Here is a 6,322-nt window from a genome sequence, read left to right on the forward strand (position 1 = left end):
ACATAGGACATTTTTAAGGAGAAACCATAATCCACAAATTAAGTTTCAACAGATATTAAAAGATATAATACAAACTACCTTCCTTGATCACAAGATGAATTTAAAAATCAGTAACAAAAAGTTGGAAAAGTTATCAAATTATGAAATACTTTTATTTAATATTTTTATTTATTTATTTGAGAGAGGGAGAGGTAGAAGCAGACTCCCCACTCAGCAGGGAGCCTGATATGGGGCTCGATCCCAGGCCCCAAGATCGTGACCTGAGCTGAAGGCCGACGCTTAACCCACTGAGCCACCCAGATGCCCCAAGAACAACATACTTTTAAACTACCAATAGATCAGAGAAATCAAAAGGAAATTAGAAAATAAGAGATGAATAAACATGAAAATACAACATCCCATAACTTACAGAACACAGCAAAAGTAGTGTTAAAGGGGAAATTTTGTGTTATAAATGTTTACCTTAAAAAATAAGAATGAAGGGCACCTGGCTGGCGCAGTTGGGGGAAGGTGTGACTCTTGATCTTGGGGTTGTGGGTTTGAGCCCCATGTTGGGTATAGTGATTACTCTAAGAAAATCTTAAAAAAAAAAGATATTAGGGGCGCCTGGGTGGCTCGGTGGGTTAAGCTGCTGCCTTCGGCTCAGGTCATGATCTCAGGGTCCTGGGATTGAGCCCCACATCGGGCTCTCTGCTCAGCAGGGAGCCTGCTTCCTCCTCTCTCTCTGCCTGCCTCTCTGCCTACTTGTGATCTCTCTCTGTCAAATAAATAAATAAAATCTTAAAAAAAAAAAAGATATTAAATCTACAACTAAATTTACACTAAAGAAGTTAAAAAAAAAGTATTAAACCCAAAATGAGGGGAATAACAATGATTATGATAGAGATCAATGAATTACAGAATATAAAAACAATAGGGACGCTGGGGTGGCTCAGTTGTTTAAGTGTCTGCATTGGCTCAGGTCACAATCCCAGGGTCCTGGGATGGAGCCCCACATCAGGGTCTCTGCTCAGCGGGGAGCCTGCTTCTCCCTCTCCCACTGCCTTGCTGCTCTGTCTGCCTATGTGCTGTTTCGTGCATGCTCTATCAAATAAATTTTCTAAAAAAATCTTTAAAAAGGTTTTTTCTATTGAAAAAAATCAATGAAACCAAAAGTGGTTCTTCGAAAAGATTAAACACAATTGAAAAACCTTTAGCTACATAGACTAAAAAGACTCAAATTACTAAAATCAGAAATGAAAGTGGAGATTTTATAGAAATAAAAAGGACTGTAAGAGAGTACAGTAGGCACTAATATACAGAATTTTCTAATTAATATGTTGTACACCTGAAACTAACACATTTTATGTCAATTACACTTCAATTAAAAAAAAAATAAAACAACTGTAGGGGCGCCTGGGTGGCTCAGTGGGTTAAAGCCTCTGCCTTCAGCTCAGGTCATGATCCCAGGGTCCTCGGATCGAGCCCCTCTCTCCTCCACAGGGAGCCTGCTTCTTCCTCTCCCTCTGCCTGCCTCTCTGCCTACTTGTGATCTCTGTCAAATAAATAAAATCTCTAAAAGCAAAGCAAAACAAAACAAAACCAAAAAAAACCCAACTATATTGGGTCACCTGGCTGGCTGAGTCAGAACATTCAACTCTGTGTCTCAGAATTGTGAGTCTTAACCCTTCACTAGGTGTAGAGATTAATTTAAAAAAAAATTTCTCAAAAATTAAAAAAAATTAAAAACCACTATAGACATTGCTACGAGAGCATGTGTGAGAGAGTGAACTATGAATAACTGCATGCCAAAAAGTTAGATAACCTATGAGAAGGGACAAATTCCTAGAAACAAAAAACCTACCAAGACTAAATCACAAAGACAAAATCTGAATAGACCTATAAGTAATAATGAGCTGATCAGTATTGAAGAAAAAAATAAATAAAAGCTCCTCTAGACCAAATGGCTTCGCTGTGGATTTGAGCAAACATTTAAATAATTAACACCAATCCTTCTAAATCTTTAATAAAAACAAAAACAGAAACAAAAACACTGAGGGAGGAACACTTCCTAATTCAGTCTATGAAGCCAGCATTACTCTGATAGTAAAGCCACAGACACTACAAGGAAAATACTTATGAATAATATCCCTTATGAACACTGATACAAAAAATCCTCAACAAAATACCAGTAAATAGAATTCAGCAGCACATTAAAAGGATTACATACCACGACAATGTGGAGTTTATTCCTGGAATGCAAGGATGGTACAACATATAAAAATTGATCAACAAGGATACCTGTGTGGGTCAGTTGGTTGGGTGTCTGCCTTTAGGGTCATGATCCCAGGGTCCTGGGACTGAGTCCCACGTTGAACTCCTTGCTCAGTAGGAAGCCTGCTTCTTCCTCTGCCTGCTCTGCCTGCCACTCCCCCTGCTGTGCTCTCTCTTTCTGGCAAATAAGTAAAATAAAAAACAAATAAAAACAAAAAAATCGATCAATACAATATGCCACGTCAACAGAATGAAGGAAAAACCCCTACATCATCATCTCAAATAATGCAGAGAAAGCCTATAGCAAAATACTACATCTTCCCATGGTTGAAGAAAAAAACAAGTCAATGAATTAGGAAGATAACTACTTCGACACAATAAAAGCCGCATATGAAAAATCAACAGTGAATATCATACTCAATATTGAAAAAATGAAAGAATCTACTCACAGTTCAGGAACAAGGCAAAGATACCTGCTTTAATGATTTTTGATTTAACAGTACTGAAAGTTCTAGCCAAAGCAATTAGGCAAGAAAAACAAATAGAAGTCAGATTGGGAAAGAAGTAGTAAAATTTTCTACTTGCAGATGATATGATCTTTTATGTAGAAAACTTTAAAGACTCCACAAAAGAAAACCTGTGAGCATAAATGAATTCAGCAGTGTAGCTGCATACAAAGTCAACACACAAAAAAGAATTGCATTTCTATACATTAGCAATGAACAATCCAAAAGGAAATTAAAAAAAAATCTCCATTTAAAACATGGCATCAGAAGAAATACTAAGTTTTTAAAAGTTTATTAAGTAGGCTCTACACCCAACATGGGGCCTGAACTCAAAACCCCAAGATCAAGAGTCACACCCCTCCAAATGAGCCATCCAAGCATCCTGAAATACCTTGTCATTAATTCAATCAAAGAGGTGAAAGATTCAAACAACAAAAATAAAACACTGCTTAAAGAAATTAAGACATAAATAAGTGGAAACACATCTCATTCTCATAGACTGGAGCAGTTAATATTGCTAAAATGTCAATATTATTCAGTGATCTACAGATGTGACATAATCTCTATCCAAATCACAATGGCAGTTCTTGCAGAAACTATCTTAAAATTCATATGGAATCTCAAGGGACACTGAATAGCCAAAACAATCTTGGAAAAAAAAAAAGTATAAAACTGGAGGACTCACACTTCTGATTTCAATACGTAAACTACAAAGATACCATAATCAAAACAGTGCGGTACTGGCATAATGAGAGACACATGGAGCAATGGAATACAGAGTCTAAAAACAAACTCTCACTCATATGGTCAAATGACTTTTGACAGGGGTTCCAAGACCTTTAATGGGGGAAGGACAATCTATTCAGCAAACGGTGCTGGGAAAACTGGATATCCACAGGCTAAAGAATGAAGCTGGACCCTTCAGTTAACACCATATTGCAAAAGCTTCATAACATTGGATTTGGCAATGATCTCTTGGTATGACATCAAAAGTACAGGTAACAAAAGAAAAAACAAATCAGACTTCATGAAAATTTAAAAACATTATCAATCAACAGAGTAAAAAGGTGGGGTTCCTGGGGGCTCAGTCGGTTAGCTGTCTGCCTTTGGCTTGGGCCATGGTCCCAGGGTCCTGGGATCCACCCCCGCATTGGACTCTCTGCTCAGCGGGGAGCCTTTTCCTTCTCCTCCTCCCCCTGCTTGTGCTCGCTCGCTCCCTCCTTTCCTCTGTGACAAATAAAATCTTAAAAAAACAAAAAACAAAGAACAAAAAAACAAAACAGTAAAAAAGGCAACCCTCAGAATGGGGGGGGAAATTTGCAAATCATATTATCTGATAATGGATTAATATCTAGAATATATATAGTCATTGATACATATATACACACCGATATATATATATATATATCAAGATACCTACATCCATCCATCTATCTATCTATCTATCTATCTATCTATATATCTCAAGAGAAAAAAACAAATTCAAACATGGGCAAAGTATTTGAACCAGTATTTATCCAAAGAAGATACACAAATGGCCAAGCACATCAAAAGTTGTATCATTAATCAGAGCAGTACAAATCACAACTGTTAAGACTCCACCTCACACCCATTAGGGTGGCTTCTATCAACAAACCGGAAAGCACATTTAGCAAGGTTGCGGAGAAATCGGAAACTTTGTGCCCTGTAATAGGAATGCAAAATGGTAACAGCCACTGTGGAAAATAGTATGATGAAGTTTCCTCAAAACATTAAAAACAGAGGGACGCCGGGGTGGCTCAGCTGCTTAAAACATCTGCCTTCAGCTCAGGTTAGGATCCCAGGGTCCTCGGATGGAGTCCCGTGTCGGGCTCCCTGCTCATTGGGGCGTCTGCTTCTCCCTCGGCCTACCACTCTCCCTGCTTGTACGTGCACTCTCTCCAATCAATAAAATCTTAAAAAAAAAAAACCATTAAAAACAGAACTACAATATGATCCAGCAATTCCACTTCTGAGTATATATCCAAAAGAATGGAAAGCAGGATCTCAAAGACGTATTTGTGCCTACATGTTCATAGCAGCATTAGTCCCAACAGCTAAAACATGTAAACAACCCAAGTGTCCACTGATGGGTGGATTAAAAAAAAATGTGGCCCATACACAGAGAATAGTATTCAGCCCTAAAAAATAATTCAGTATGCTACAGCATGGATGAAACTTGAGGTCACTATGCTCAGTGAAGTAAGCCTACCGCAAAAAGACAAATTCCATGATGCCACTTCTGTGAAGTACTTAGACAAAGTCACAAAGACAGAGAAGTAAGATGGTAGTAGCCGCAGATGGGGGGAGGGGAGAATGGGAGAATGGGGAGTGAAAGGGGCCTCGTTTCATGTTTAAAAATGAAGAGAATTGGGGCACCCGGGTGGCTCAGTCAGTAAGCGTCTGCCTTCGGCTTGGCTTATGATCCTGGGGTCCTGGGATCGAGTCCCGCATTGGGCTCTCTGCTCAGCGGAAAGCCTGCTTCTCCCTCTCCCGCTCCCTCTGCTTGTGTTCCCTTTCTGGCTGTCTCTCTCTCTCGCTCTCTCTCTCTCTCTCTCTGTCAAATAAATAAATAAATAAATGAAAAGAGTCATGAGGGTGAATGGTAGTGATGGTTGCATAACGATGTGAATTTAATAACATTTTACTATTCACTCAAAAATGATTAAGATGGTGATTGTTTTAAGTGTATTTTTACCACAATAAGAAGAAAAAAATGAAGTTCAGGTGGATCAAATACCTGTTAAGCACAAAAATGTATTAAAGGATTAAGAGAACCACAAAAATTTTGCTTGGCAATATGCCAGTAAGGCAAAATTAAGATAAATATTTGTAATTCCTAATTACAAAACAAATTCCCTCAATGCTAGAGCTCTTAAATAAGAAAAATAGGCAGAAGACCATACACATGGCCCTTTAACAGATTATAAGACATTCAACCTTAATAAATGAAATTTAAACAACAAGGAAACACCACTTTTCTTCCATTTAAACAACAAGGAAACACCACTTTTCTTCCATTCATTTCTTCCATTCCCCCCCAAATTCCCCCAGAAAGTTTACTGGCACAGGTGGGAGCAACCGGGTGTCCTCCCATATTAGTGAGGGCTGGGAGCTGGGGGCTCAGTAACCTGGAAGACGGTCATAGCAAAATAGGATCTTTTAACTTGACTTATATATGGATATGTATACCATATGTATGTGTGTGATATGTGAAACACACACACACATCAGCGTGCCAAACAGAGGGCAGTCTGTCGTGGGATTTCAGGAGGAGCTCAAACAGAACTGGATTGTAGAACTGACACCAGCAGCCACTTTCTTTCGTCAGCGATATCCACTGATTAAAGGTACGTGTGGAGTTTCTATCCACAGATGTGATACCATCGCACTATCATAAAGACTGTAGATGGCCAATGATCCAGATACACACGGTTCAGTGAAAATGGAAGTTACTGTGACAGCAGCTGGTGCTGTATACGCTTTTAAGGATATGGGCTGATAGAAACACTCATGTACTAACGTATGCAGAGAATATTTTTGAA

This window comes from Mustela erminea, chromosome 20 (assembly GCF_009829155.1).
Source record: "Mustela erminea isolate mMusErm1 chromosome 20, mMusErm1.Pri, whole genome shotgun sequence".
NCBI classification, from domain to species: domain Eukaryota; kingdom Metazoa; phylum Chordata; class Mammalia; order Carnivora; family Mustelidae; genus Mustela; species Mustela erminea.